Source organism: Triticum aestivum, chromosome 2D (assembly GCF_018294505.1).
Source record: "Triticum aestivum cultivar Chinese Spring chromosome 2D, IWGSC CS RefSeq v2.1, whole genome shotgun sequence".
NCBI lineage: Eukaryota > Viridiplantae > Streptophyta > Magnoliopsida > Poales > Poaceae > Triticum > Triticum aestivum.
Window position 1 is genome coordinate 623,619,365 of NC_057799.1, and position 16,034 is coordinate 623,635,398.

Consider the following 16,034-nt stretch of genomic DNA (forward strand, 5'->3'; position numbering starts at 1 on the left):
GGGTGTTGGCCTAGGGTTTCATCCCCATCCATCCATTGGTCGGGCCGGACCTCCATGGCCGACCTCGAGGGCCAGGTGGACGAGGGCGCGGTGGTGCCGCTGCGGAACTGGGCACCCCCTCACCTTGTTGCGCGATATGGAGCCTTCTCTCCCATAGCCCCACACCTTGTCGTGCGGATCCAGGCTGAGAAGGTGAGGGGCTGGAGCGGAGGCGCTAGAGGAGGAGGAGGCCGGCGGCGGTGGGACTGAGGCGCCGGCGGGGTTGGGGTTGGGGCAGAGGAGAGCGGCGGTGGGCAAGTGCATCGAGGGCACGAGGGAGCGAGCGCCCGGCTTTTTTTCGTAGGTTAACCTTCGTAGATTTTTTTAGGACGATTTTCTGTCGATGAACCATAGTGTTTCACGACGGGCATCGTGGTAGCATACCGATTTTTTTTGTCGGTCTCGAGGGCGGAAGGGGGGAATCGCTGGGTTGCGGGAGGTGGGATCGAGGACGAAAATTAACCGTCTCTGGTGGGATGAAAATTGACCGGCGGAGACTACCAACTGCTCCATTAGGAGTAGAGACTAGAGGCTGGGGCGCCATCTGGTGGCGCCTTCTGAGGCGGGCCTGTGCGTATTTATCTTGTCTTCCCACATTCAACTCCCATGTTGGTCCTCGGTCTCACTTATGTACATAAATATGGGTGTATACTATAACATTAGGATCTCTTGCTCTCTTGATGTAGTTTAATATTAACTATTTGTTGGTTTGAAGTCAAAGTTTAACCATACACATGAAGAGAAAAGATGAGAAACATAAGAAGACATTCCAGATTATTTTTAGTGAGCATTTTCTGGAAGTAAAAGCTCAGCCGCTCACATTCATAGCCATCATCTTACCCAGAACAGTCTACAAAAGAATATATTAAGATGCAGTTAGAAGAAAACAATCATAAGTATGTCCAAACGAAAAAATCAATTGGAATATCTTTTAACGAAACCATATCAAGACTATGCCCAATCTCACCTTTTATGGCATTTTATCTAGATTCTTACGGAGGCACTCTGTGTACTACAACCTAATCAATTTCGCCTAGCAGAAGCATTATTTGTTGCTATAACTTGCCGCTGGCCACCAGGTTCATACAGGAAAATAATGGAAGAAAAGAAATCAGTAGTCCGGTCAACATAGCTTATGAACTGCAACTAATAGGTGTCATCCCAACAAGAATTAAAATGTGATTTATAGTTTTATCAATGTATTGTGACCAAGAATAACTCAAAATGTGAGTTATATGCCACAAAGAGTATGCCATTGGATGCATATTTTAATGAACTTTGCGATGATATATTTTTGATGACGTATAACCCATATATTAACAGTGAACATACAAGATACCACCACTAGATCCTGAGCGGGTTTAGCCACGAGGTTACACAAAAATTGCAACACCAAACTACTTGCATAAAAACAAACAGCTGAAAGAAACATATCCCCTCTTCACCGTCTTGCTGCTCGGAGGACCACTCACCTGATTGGTAGCATGAAAAAAAGAGGGCACAATATAAGAAGAAATGCAGACATCAGCAGAGGCCAGCATGGCGGTGGCGGGCGGAGCGTCTATAACTTGCCAAAAAAAAGTCATATCTGAAAACAATCTGAATCAGAGATGTGGGCGAAGAGATTTAAGTAGTTCGGAATGCTAATCAAGGACCAGAAATTTGATACGAAATTGATTAGGAGAAGAGATGAATATGCAGGACTGTGTAGTTCAATAATTGTGAGTGTGTTACAGTTAATTCACTCGAGTTAAAAATAATTAATTATTCTTGTGTGAAGGTCATAGATTGCACTAAAGTAGCTTATCTTTTCCTAGTTCCTTTTATATCTGATAATACAAAATTTCCTTGCAGACCATTTTTTGTTGCACTACCAGCACCCCCTTTATTAGTCAAACTTTGCTCTCAGTTACTTGTAAGTTGTAAGCTTACAATTAGTTGTAAATTTTAGAATTTGGTTTATCTAGACCTGTCATTAGCCGTTTAACTTGGCATGCATTTAACAAATATCAGTTTCTACTTAAACTGCCGAACCTTGGGAATTGGTGCAAACACCCTTTTGACCACACATTACCTATTAAATAAAGTTGGTCAACTATATGATCATACATCATGAAGCAAAGAACAAAGGTATGATTGCAACACATGAAAACACCCTTGCATGAAGTGATTCCGAGCAGAAGTTCCGTCCTTGATATTTATCCGCTGTATTTTCCATGTTTTGCTCAAATCTTCTGTGCATGTCCTTCTCTCTTTATAGCTTTCTCAACATACTAGTTGTCATTAGTTTTTGTGGAATCTAATGAACACCTGATTACGACACAATAAGATAAAGCAACTTTGAGTTATGAAAACATTTAGTTCAAACCATAAGCTGGACAACATACATACTACAAACTTCTTTTGTTGTTTGAGAAAAGGTATACGAGTCCAGCAAGCAAGCCTTCAGGAAAGCAATATACAGCCAAAGTTTCTGTTTTTGTTCTGCATATAGTAAACAAGCAATCTAATCATCCTAAAACCAATGCTTAGCACATTATTTTTATAATACAATGGATATATACAAGGGAATAATTATTTACAGAGAAACTTTCATGAAAAATGTTTCTGTGAGCATGAACACAAGTGCTCAAGGTCGACCCTCACTTCTTCAATGCATAACTTTCCAATCACTTCTCTTTTTGAAAAACTTTTTAGGCAGTGATAGGCAAGTAAATTTTTTTGTATTTTCGTTCTTTAATTTTTTTGTATGTTTCACCCACAATTAAACAGAAACAAAAAGGAAAAGCAAAATCTACTTAGTGAAGAAAGCAAACAAGCACACACGAGAATATCAACCCCACGCTATTGCTCCCCGGCAACGGCGCCAGAAAAGAGCTTGATAATCCCCAAGTGCAAGGAATCATTGTAGCAATTTCCAAAGGTGGAAGTGGTAAGTATGGAGTGTCGAACCCACAAGGAGCTAAAGGTAAGATCAATATTCTCTCAAGCCCTATCTGCCACTGATACGACTCTACGTACACCGAACGTTTGCTTCCAACTAGCAACGAGAAATAAAACTATGTTGTGGGTATGAAGAGGATAACTTTGTATGGTATCGAAGAGCTAAAATATAAAAGTAGGTGCTGTTATCATAAAGTTAGAATATATTACTAAATATTAAAAATAGCGAGTGTGGAATAATGGTGGATCGGTGTGCGGAATTGTCCTAGGCAATCGTTAACAAGACCGATAGTCGTCATTGCAATTTCATAAGAGGGAGAGGCATAAGCTAACATACTTTCTCTACTTGGATCATATGCACTTATGATTGAAACTCTAGCAAGCATCCGCAACTACTAAAGATCATTAAGGTAAAACCCAACCATAGCATTAAGGCATCAAGTCCTCTTTATTCCCATACGCAACAACCCCCTTACTCGGGTTTGTGTTTCAGTCACTCACCGACCCACTATAAGCGAATCATGAACGTATTGCAACACCCTACAGCGGGAATCCCTCACGCTTGTGCGACACGGAGGGCACAATAGGACAGCACCAAAATAAAACAGACAACTCGTACCAATCTAGATCATCAATCAACCCAAAGACAAAAGATATCTACTCAAAACATCATAGGATGGCAACACATCATTGGATCATAATATGTGGCATAAAGCACCATGTTCAAGTAGGGATTACAGCGGGGTGCGGGAGAGTGGACCGCGTAAAATAGATGAGGGTGGTGATGATGATGGTGATGTTGATGAAGACGATCACCGCGGCGATGATTCCCCTCCCGATGGCACTCCGGCGCCACCAAGAGAGAGGAGGAGAGGTTCTCCCCCTTGTGCTTCCTCCTCCATGGCCTCCCCCGAAGATGGGGAAAGGTTCTCCCTCTGGTCCTTGGCCTTCATGGCGATGATGGCCTCTCCGGGATACTCCTCCATGGCCACCGGTGATGATGGCCCCCTCCGGCAGGGTGCCGGAGAGGGCCTAGATTGATTTCTCGTGGCTACAGAGACTTGCGGCGGCGGAACTTCCGATCTCCGTTTCTTTCTGGAAGTTTGGGTATATATGAGAGGTGTTGGCGTTGATTTCACGTCAGGGGGGTTTCTGGGCTGTCCACGAGGCAGGGGGCGCGCCCTAGGGGGGTGGGCGCGCCCCCCACCCTCGCGGGCAGCCCGGGACTCTTCTGGTCCAAAAATGATCTCCGTCAAGTTGCACGTCAATTGGACTCCGTTTGGTTTTCCTTTTCTGCGATACTCTAAAACAAGGAGAAAACAGAAACTGGCACTGGGCTCTAGGTTAATAGGTTAGTCCCATATAAAAGTGTATAATAAAGCCCATTAAACATCCAAGATAGATAATATAACAGCATGAATACTTCATAAATTATAGATACGTTGATGACGTATCACCTTTCTTGCCGATCTTGTAATAGAATGAGGTGTCAATAATTCTGAAGACAACACTAAAATTCATAGAACAAGGTGTCAATAATCGGCAAACTGACACACACACCTCCATAATGGTATACTCATCTAAAAGCATGAACTTTCAAATTCTAGAGTTCGTAAAATGTTCCAGCTAGATTTACCTGAATGGGTGAAGCATGATTCTTAAAAAGGGCGAAGGGAGATCAATCAAGAAGATGCAGGGTTTGAGCTGTATCTTGCTGAGTAGTAGTGTCTATTGTATTCGTCCTCCTGATCCTCTTCTTGGTCCAGATCCTGTTGGCAGCGTAAAAGCTGTTTTTCATTCTCTACGACAGAAAGGGGGGCAAGGAAATAATAAACTTAAAATAAGCTAGCAGAAGTAGTTTCTGACCAGCATCTAAATGTCGTATATGCCTTGTTAAATATGAATCACAAAAAATGATAGAAGTTTGTCTTGGAACTAAAATAATAATCAAAATAGGTCTCAATGGAAACAAAAGGACATAGTAATATACTCCCTCCATCCCTAAATATAAGACCTTTTAGAGATTCTAATATGATCTGCATACAGAGCAAAATGAGTGAATCTACACTTTAAAATATGTCTATATACGTCTGTATGCAGTCCGTATTGAAATCCCTAAAAGGGCTTATATTTAGAAACGGAGGAAGTATATGTGATTAATGAGGATTCTTGTTTTCATTATGCAGTATCTCTATGCCAATATCCCTACTAAAGAATAACATATAGGTCATTTAGTAGGAGTGCAAAAGTCTGCAACACCAACAATGAAGTGCCTAAACCATCCACCGCCCCAACAAAAAAAAGTTTAGCAAGTATCTATGCTTTATCACTCCACTTCCATTTGCTGGTTATAATATAGGCAACGGAAAATCCAGGATCAGTTTAGCAGCAAGCACAACCGCGTTGAACCCTAACCTAGGTTTCAACACTTTTGGCATGGTGATCTAAATAAATTGGCATTACATAGGACCAGAAGTATGCAGATTCTTGAGAGCTAAAACTGATCCATATTTCCATGTCTAGGGATGCAACAATTCAGTTTAGACATCCAATCGTAGTTAGGTTCAGGTTCATGTTATTTTACATGGCCAGCAACATCAAATGGAAGACCTTCATCTTAGAGAACTACTTGTATGTATGTCCTCTAACTAAACTGAATAAGATCACCTCATCGCTATAATATGGTTTCCCATTCTCATCCTTGTATGACCTTTCTCCTCCTAAAATCAAATCTCTCTGAACCAAAACATAAAGAAATTCGATTCATTTACTTTTAGCAACATGTAACAAAAATAAATTGATAACAGAAAGCCTACTAAATCTCCCTTTGGTGGAATTTGCACTTTCATCTACCCAAAAGGGAGCAATTTTGCACAATAAAGCAAACATGCGGCAAGGACTAATACACATGAAGTGAGATCTTCATCCCAAAAATAAGTGAAATTAACCTATCATACATATCTGTCCCTTAGTAGGAGTGTCTACTACTTAATGCCGAACAGTACATGCAGTTCTTGGAAAAATGAGGGGAAAAGGGAACAAATTTAGAACTGAAGCATATTTGAAACATATTGATAAGAAATAATTATAGAATATTTCTATGACCTGATGCAGGGTCATGGGCTTGTTGGACGGATGACGGCACAAGGGAAGCTGCCCGTTGTATAAAATACACATAAGCAAAACCAACCTAGGCGTACTTATACAATAGCAGGGGTAAATCAAAAGGCACAGATTCAAAGAAAAACTCACAGTGATGTTAAATAATCAGTCAAAATTCTATTTGTCTACGATGACATTATGTACTACACATTACTCTGTTAGGATAGTGTGCATTTTCAGGCCTACAGGAATTTGCAATAAAATTCCTTTGAGAAATCGCCAACCTGTTCAATCGATATATAAAACTATGAATATCAGATATTGTGATGACTATTAGTTAGCAAACATTTTAATATTCACGGGATACTGGAAGAAGAAAATCCTGACCTGTATAACATTAACAAGTTTGTAGAGCTGCTCCACGACTGTGCGAGAATTTTATTTGTTCCTGGTACCACTATGGTGAATGGCACCTTGTCCTTGTTGAGGCCAACTGCCAATGACTCAATGTTGTACAACCCCGACAATCCGATTGATCATCACACTCTCATCCACAATAAAAGCTGATATCCTGTGGTGCTTTACTACCCTATACATACAAGATATTAAAGGAGAAAAGGAATCATTATACATTACTAGGGAAAACCTTATACACAGAATCTTAGCACTAGCGCGGCACAAAAGAAGCGCTACTGCTAATTAGCAGTAGCGAGGTTAAGAAAAACACGCTACTGATGCAAATTTAGCAGTAGCGCGTGAGGGCTAAACCGCGCTGCTACAAAAATCGATCGACAGTAACCAACAATCTAAGTTTAGCAGCAGCGCGATGTCATGATGCGCGCTACTGCTAATGCAATAGTAGTAGCACGCTTTTTACTCACGTCGCTGCTGCTAATTTTGAAATTGACCACACGGTTGGCCCGTTTAGCAGTAGCGTGTGTGAGAAAAGCGCGCTGCTGCTACGCTCTTAGCAGTAGCGCGTTTTCCTCCCGTGCTACTGCTAAGACGCAGCACCCCCACCACCTTTTTCCACCCGTCCTCCCCTCCCCCATCTCCTCTCCTCCCTTTCCCCTACCTCCCACATCCTCCCTCTCTCACTCTTCTACTTCCTCAATACTTCTCCCCCCATTACTCTCCCTCTTCTACCTACCTTTCTCTCTCTTCATTACTCCTAGCTAACTACACCACCTCCATTAATGCATCTCCTTTCTCTTTTTCCTTCCCCCTCCACTAGTTGAAGTTTTCTCCTCCCAAATTAGCTAGCTAGGTAGACGTAGCATTTAGTTAAGTGACCTATTTGCCCCCTAACTAGATCTATCTTTGTCAAGAAGAGCTTTGTGCACTTTTGATCTCCCTACATCATCATCTCCACCGTGTGCTCGATCTCGAGATAGAGGTGATTAAAATTTCATGCTTTTGCAAAATGGAAATATGTGTATGTGTGTGTGATATGATAATTGGGCAATATGATGGAAATTGTGTGTGTGGCATGAGTTGACGCCAAATTGTGCTTTTGAGTTGCCTATGTTTTGCCGAAATGTCGATTTATTTCTGTTTCGGCGAATTCCGGGCAAACTCTAGATCTATATATGTCCTATTTTTAGGGAAGGTCATGCCGAATTTTTGTATGACTTTGATGCATGCACGCATTTTTATAATCAATTTGTTTATTATTACCGTGCAGACGTTCATGATGGTCAGTGGAACGATGGTGGACAGGTGGTTGCGGTCGGCGGTGCAGGACATGAAAGAAAATAACCGGACAGAGGTTTTATGTCCGTGTCGAAAATGCAAAGGAATAGTTTGGCTCGACCCCTATGACGATGGTTGTGTCGAAGCGCACCTGCTCATGACTGGTTCATGGATGGCTATACTCGGTGGATAATTGAAGATGAGGATGACGATGTTGAGGACGCCGACGGGGCAGGCAATGACGACACGGGGCAAGACGAAGAGATGATCGATAATGGCGGCGGGGAAGAGGCCGGACATGGCGGCGGAGAAGGGGCCGGACATGGTGGAGGAGAAGGGGCCGGACATGGCGGCGGAGAGAAAGTGGACTCCACGCAGCAGAGTTCATCGATACTAAGTTCAATCGTGTGGGACCCTCATGTTCAAGCACTACTTCGCAAGGAGACGAGTACTGAGAGACTAGAGAGGAGGCTAAGGTGGAGCAACTGGTGGTAGACTCGAACACTCCATTGTATGATGGTTGCAATCCTGAGGTGACCCGCTTGAGTTTCACGCTCCAACTCCTGAAGACAAAGGCTAAAAACAAATGGACCGACACTAGCCTCGATGAGCATCTCAAGTACCTAAAGGATGTTCTTCCCGCGGGGAATCTATGTCCTACTAGTGTTGATGAGGCCAAGAAGATTATTGCTAATCCCCCGGAGGAGGGCTCTAAGGACGGATTGCTCATAAACGCCTTAGCACATGGCCCCTCGCCCAACCTCCTAACCTATCAGACATACGATATCAACGGATACGTGTTCTACACGGAGGCCAAATATATGGACAATGATGATCAGAACTCAGGGGTGACGATGGAATGCATGACCGGCAGCGACAACGGCGCAACTGAAAGATTTTACGGAAGGGTCGAGGAGATCTGGGAGCTTGACTACTCTGGACTGCACAACACGACGATGTTCCCTGTCAGATGGGCTAAGAATGTCGAAAGAGAAAACCGGAATTTCACTACCATGACTATACCCGACGCCAAGAACGCTACCGTGAACGCTATCGCAAAAAACGAGCCATGGGTACACGCTAAGCACGTGACACAATGCTTCTTCATAACCGACCCGCGCAATCCCAGCCGTGTTGTCGTGAGGAGAGGCAAAAGGAACATCATTGGAATGGATGGAGTCGCCAACGAGGAAGACTACGATCAGTACGGCAACCCAATGAGAGAAGATGATGATGATGATGAAGTATACGTCAAAAGAAGAATCAATACTACATTACCTAAGAAAAATCATACTCCATGAAAAAGGCAAAGTCACAATGAGGGGCTCAACTATTCTTCAACGAACAAGAAGGGAAAGAAGCTGACTCAAAAACGAAAACGTCAACGCTGAGGAACCGTATGTTATCGGTCAAATGATGTAATATATATGTTCCTATTTTGTATACACACTTAGCCATTATTATCCATGGATCCAATGATGTAATATATATGCTCATATTTTGTATACATATTTAACCGTCAAATGATGCAATATATATCGCCTTCAATTCCCTTCGTTCACTGCTCTCGGAAAAAAAGAAAAGAAAAGTGAGAGAAAATAAAGGAAAAGAAAATAGAAGGAAACAAACAGGAGCTACAGCTAGTCAAGGTAGCAGTAGCGATTTCTACACGAAACTGCTATAGCTACCTGGAGTAGCTGTAGCGCGTTTTGCCTAAACGCGCTACTACTATGCCCACTTAACCCCCAAAATCCCCACTCCTCTCTTCATCCCGCCTCTTTTCTCCCAAATCTGCACACTCTCTCTTCCCCCGTTGCGCCGCTGGAGCCCTGCCCTTGCTGCGCCTCTGCGCTCGCCCCCGACCACGACCCCGACCGACCCCGGCGCCGGCTCCGGCCCCCGACCCCGACCGCGACCGACCCCGGCCTCGGCGCTCGCCCACGGCCCCGGCCCCGACCCGGACCCCGACCCCGGCTCCGGCCCCGGCGCTTGACCCCGACCCCGGCCCCTCCCAACCTCGGCCGTCGTCGGGCCTGCACCCTCTGTAAGCCCCCCACCGCTCCTCCTCTCTCTGGTAGCTAGGTTTTTTGGTTAATTTACTTAGGTTTTAGTTAGGGCAGATGGTTAATTAGGTTATATATTTAGTTATGAATTTAGCTAGTTTTTCTTCAAGTTCTATATTTTCTTCCTTTTATATGCAAATTTGAAGTGGACATGTGATATGTGGACATGTGATGTTTTGGACATGTCATATTTGGAAATTTGGACATGTCATTTGGACATGATGATTATGTGCAGGATAAATGATCCGAGTGGCCTATGTTACGCCGGAATGTTGATTCATTTCCGTTCCGGTGAATTTCAGGTGCTCGATATGTCCATTTTTTAGCAAAGGTCATGCCGAAATTTTCCGTGAATTTTGGCATGATTTGTGCTAGATAGTAGGCATATTGAGTGCTGGGAAACGACATTCCGACAAACATAGATTTCTTTTTTATGTCATTTCTCATTTTTTCATAGTTTTAGAATTAAACGAGGAGACTTAATCATAGGAAACATGTCGAACAACGAAGAAACTGGGCCTTCTGACCAAGATGCAGACGAGATGGATTATGAGGGTGAACAAGAGTACCTCAACTATTTTACTGCTAACCAATTGCAAAGTCAAGGTTTGCAGGTCGGCCTCGATGATGGTACTGACGCCGACATCGACACCGACGGCGCCGGCACCGGCAGGGAAGATTCCGGCGGGGAAGGTACCGGCGCCAATGCCGCTACCGAAAAGAAGAAGCATAAGAAGCAGAGGATACGAAAACCTAAGGAACTAGGGATTGGACGACTGGTGATCACAAAGATGGCACCTGTCAAGTTTGAGCCATTAGAGACGGAAGAACCTCGCAAGTGCTATAGGAACCAAGTAGGATGCATCCTATGGGAATGCGCGAGCATCAACGACGATGACTTAAGGAGTAAAGAACATTTGACGCAGTTGCTCCTGACGAAGTTGCACAAGAGATTCAAGTTCCCCGACTGGGATGATAACATAGAACAATCGTGGGATGATCCGAAGATGAAAAAGATTAACAATCACGCCATGGGCATGTTCAGCAATGATTTGGCCTCCTGGAAAGGGAGGGTGAAATGAGCTATTGAGACTGAGGAACCCTTGTCCAAGATTCTGGAGGAAAATCCGACACTTACGGAAGAGGAGTTCGAAAAGTTCAAGGACACTTGCACTACCGAGGCAGCCAAGGCTAAGGCTGCGAAATTCAAGAGCCTTCAGCAAAGGAACACGGGGAAGCATCGCCTCGGAAGCCGTGGCTACCTCGGTAAAAGGCCCATATGGGAGAAGGAGGATGCGAAATGTGAAGCCGCGGGTATCCCAGACCCCTTCGCGAAGTTCACCAACCCCTTGGAGCGTGACTTCATCAGGGCCCGCTACAAGTGGGACAAGGAAAATAAGGTTTTTTACACGGAACAGATCACGAGGAAATTGATTAGACTACTGGTAATTATTCTTTTACCACCTTACATTTAGCTCCAGATCTAGTCGACTACACATTCCTAAACGGTTCACGCTCCTTTTGCAGGAGAAGCAACACCAGCTTGCAGCGAAATCCCTACTTCTCCGATGAGGCCCAAGTGGGATACCCCTCTCAACCGGGCCTTGAACGAACTTAAGGGACTCCCTTTGGGCCAGCGGCCGTAATATGGTCGTGTGCACGGCGCTGGAGACGACGCCACGTGGAAGGTGTTTTACAACGAGGGCCCGGAGGCCAAGAAAAAGAAAAAGAAGTTTAGTCAGGCGGACATCGACGAGAAGGTGAAGCTTGCGGTCGAGAAAAAAGCAGCCGAGGACGCGAAAAAAACAACCGAGGAGAAAAATGAGTTGCTACAGCAGGCATTCAATGCAGCTGTAACTGCCTGCAGAAATGATTTCGCTACTAACTTGGTTCCATCTATCATCAACTGGACGAAGGAAAACCCAGACAAGACGGCACATGATTTCCCGTTGCCCAGTTTCATCGGGAGCAACTCCGTGAACAACAACACCACCGCATCATCACTTGCTCACGCAACCGGGCCTCCTCTCGCAGTCGCTCCCGCTCATAGCAGCCCGTCCTCAGTCTCCGGCGAGCTAGGTGGGCCTTCGTCTTTGGCTGAGCTCAACGCCCTCACGGTAATTACATGTCGCACCAACATATATATATAGAATATTCCCTTTTCGTTGCCTTTCAGATGTTTTACGCCATAGACATGTGTTTGCAGGCCGAAGAAACCCCGTGCACCATATTCTACTTGATCAAAGGCCAGAAGGTGGATGTGGGAAAGGGTATGATAATGAACCCCTTGCAACCCACGTTCCACAACCAGCCGATCCCCGCTGGGCACTTCAGGGTTAACTTGTCCAGTGTGAAATCGGGGCACGAGGATTTGCCTCCTCCAGTACATCATGTGGGAGAGGACGATGAGACCCCACCGTGGATTGGAAGCTGCAAGGGTTGGGTGCTGCTATGGCTGAAGAATCTTAGTCTGGAGCCGGCCGAGAGCACACCAATAACCACACATCAACAAGCATGTTCGGAGACCACCACCCCGCCTACGCAATTACCAGCTCGTGTAGTGTCGGGTGAGAGCGGCGGACGACGTGATGAAGGGGGTGCAATAGTACTGGCTGATGTAATCGGTCCTGTAGAACATAGAATGGATGATGAGACGGAGGTCGACCCAATGGGTTTCCTCAATACAAACGCGTAAGACTATGACATATATATGATGAGTCAACCATATGACAAATCGGGCTATCAGCATGCTAATGAGGATATGGATGATCTGCCCGGGCAGGAAGGTCGTAGCAGGGATTGCAAAAAGTCTCTCTTCATGAAATCCTCACAGGACATGTCTGAAGATGCCGCCTCAACACAGGCTTAACTAGTCGGGGGTCGTACAGTGCTTAGCCCGGGAACACTGGGGCAGGGGTTAAGGAAGGGTCTGGAAGGTGTGCCCAAGAAAAAGGAGAGGAAGAGATCGGGGAAGATAGCTGCCTCCAAACAAGCCAAAGCACATAGCAGCCAGACGATGGATTCTGAAGAGCGTGTACTCGTGAAAGGTGCGGCCATGTTCCATCTCACGGGCGAGCCGATGCCACCGCCGAAACCGCTGGAGGCACTATCAGGGGATCTCAGGAGACTGCACGACCATGTGCTGTCGACTAAGAAAAGCCTACTAGCCTTGAAGGATCCAGGATATCCGACATACGCGGCTCGTGTGCCTGAGGGGAAGTGCTACGTCGACAGCCCGCGGAGGTGTTCTTCCTGCGGTTTGACCATATCTTTGAGATGTTTCTAACAAGGCGGCTCGATTTTACAATCGTCCGCCTTTTTGTGCTACATATGAGCTCCGTCATGAAGAGAGAAGAAGTCTCGCAAATCTGTGTGGCGGATCCGTACTACATGCATGAGTCTTTCTTGAGTCTCGGCGACTTTGAGCGTGAAACTGCTAGGGATTACCTCCAAAACTTCATGGTACAAAATAAGGACCAGGAAGTTGTCCTCCTACCTTATCATCCAAAGTAAGTCAGTTCCGGACAACCCTTTCATACATTTCAATCATTCCTTCTCGCTCATATGGAGAGTAATTTGAGGTGTCTTTTCCCCGCAGCAACGGGCGCGCCGTCCTTATCGTTCTTTACTCGCGAGTCTCCCACGCCGTGTATTTCGACCCTTCCAGAGACTATGAGAAGAAGGACTACACCCACATAATGAATATTCTAGATGATGCTCTCCAAGGCTTCAGCATTAGAGGTGGCCACATGCAGATCAAGAAACAAAGGAACAAGAAGATGGATTTTGCGCATAACACTAACTTCTGCTGCATCCATGTCCCAAAACCAAGCAAGAAGGATGGATTCTACATCCTCCATCTCATGATTGGGTTTAGCACAGATCACCAAAAGCTTCGCATGACAAGCAGAAATGATGATCATATCCACAAGTGGCTAGAATCTCATGGAGAAGCGGATTATGAACTTAGAGATGACTTCTTTCGCATCCAAAGGGACATTGCAACGATCATCATGAAAGAAGTCGTCGATGAGAAGGGGATGTTCCACCACGGCCCCATATCGCGAGCTGACGTCCGAACTCGCATAGGCATGCAACGTCAAGACCTCACGCCGTTCAAGAAGCTAGGGTCCATCCTCGATGATATGGAAGGATGGAACTTCTAGTGATTTACGATGCCGATGATGATGATATGTGTCGGTTGAACTTGTATACTTTCTGTAGAGATGAAACTTTGTGATGTCCACGGTCCCTGCCGAACTTGTGTAACGCTACTTTGTTAGTTTGGGTACGATGACCTGCGTACCTCTAGTTAATTAGTTTGCGTACTGTATGTTGCATCTAGTTGCTAACCCTTTCTTTTTCGTGTTGCTCTAATATATTTTGTTGCATATGATTATACATCCTCTTGATGAAGATGCATCTCTAACAGGTACCTAGTTTCTTGATGGCGAGATGGCTGTGCTATGTCGTGTACAAAGGGAAGGTTCCGGAGGTGTACAACGAGTGTCCTGAGTGTCAGGCGCAAGTGAATGGGGTCTCGGGCGCCAGCCATAAAGGCTTCAAAAGTAGACAACAAGGAGAAGCTAGTTACTTGAGGTTCACGCTAGCGCGAGAGAGGACTCGTAACCGCCACCTCATGTACTGCATAGTTCCGCTCTCACTCATAGTGATAGCTCTTCTCACGTATACCATTGTTTAGATGGATGACATTGTAGTTGCAAGTATTCGAGACTTGCATGTATCGCTATTTTCGAGATGATGACGAGATACCACTTTGTGTTGGATGATGATTATGATGAGACTATTTGTATGTATATGCTATGATTACATTTGTGGTCTCGCAGCCATTTGTATGTGTATCATGATGACATTTGTATCTGCTAAAGATTCTTGTATAAAGCCTGTTCAAATACAAAACAAATATGCAGAAAAAAAACAAAAACTACTAAAATTAGCAGTAGCGAGTGGAGAAAAGTTAGCAGCAGCGTGACAGTAGCAGTAGCGCGTCCAGACAAAGCGTGCTAGAGCTATTAGCAGTAGCGAGCTTCCACGCAGCACGCTGCTGCTACACTTGTATAGCAGTAGCGCGGGCGTGCACGCGCTGCTGCTACGGGTTAGCTGTAGCGCCTTATTAGTAGCGCTGGTCCCCACGCTACTGATATACCTAGAACCCGCGCTGCTGCTAGGCTTTTCCCTAGTAGTGATAGATCAATGACGGAGTGCATCCAATTTGTTCCAATCTTCACCCTGTTCGCCCGATTGCCTGATTTTGAACACCCGCAGCTCTTGGATTGGCCAAGCCAGACACCAAAAACTTCTCGCTACAATCAACATCCATCGACCATATCTTGTTGTGATGGCACCTACAATTTGAAGGTAGTGTTGTGTGTCGAGGTCCCTGACCCGGATAACCTTGTCCTTGGAGCAGGTCACCATCTTCTTACCCGAATCCAGGAACACAAAATCAGTAGCCTGCATTAAGCAATCCCCAAATTAGAATTATTGGGCTATGGCGATGAATGGAGTCATAGAGAGGCATGAAACCATATCCAAACCTGATCTCGGTGACCACGGATCGGAAGAGGCTGGCTGGCGGAGGCGAGGACGGCGCCAGAGGGAGTTAAGCGTAGGGTGGAAGCAGCAGAGCAGTGGCTGCAGACTGTCACCTGACAGGACACGAGGTGCGCCCTTGGTCTCGCCGAGATGGACATGGACGAACGAGACGGTGGCTGGTGGTGATGGCGGGATCCATTCCGGATAGCCGCCACACCAGCTTCGTTCTGCTCTGCCCGTGATAGCCGCCGTGTCTGCTCCCGTGGTGTGCCGATCTGCTGTTGGCCGCCGCTGCTCCTCCACTACCGACCGCCACAACTCTCTGCCGTTGTTGCTTCCACGAGCCTTCCTCGCCCCCTCGAGGAGGAAGAGGAAGAGGCGGCTGCGGCTGGCAACACTGAAGGAGAGGAGGAGCCGACATGTGAGGGAGAGGTGGAGACGACGTGCACGTGCAACCCGATGAGGAGAATGGCTGCAGGATCCAGACCTGCTGCCCGATCTGGGGCAAGAAAGAGGGGAGGAGGTCGCCGGTGGTGGGGAGATGGTGAGGGGAAGGAGAGAAGGGGTGGGGGCGCCAGCTGCGGGGAGGCTGTAGGTGGTGGCGGCGTCTATAGACAAAGGAGAGAGGAATCGGGGGAT

The 16,034-nt window shown here is 45.8% G+C and overlaps 1 pseudogene; it reads right to left on the minus strand.

Moving 5' to 3' along the window:
- Positions 1-847: 847 nt before the first annotated feature.
- On the minus strand, positions 848-15,816 carry LOC123056083 (uncharacterized; annotated as a pseudogene).
- Between the last annotated feature and the right edge of the window lie 218 nt (positions 15,817-16,034).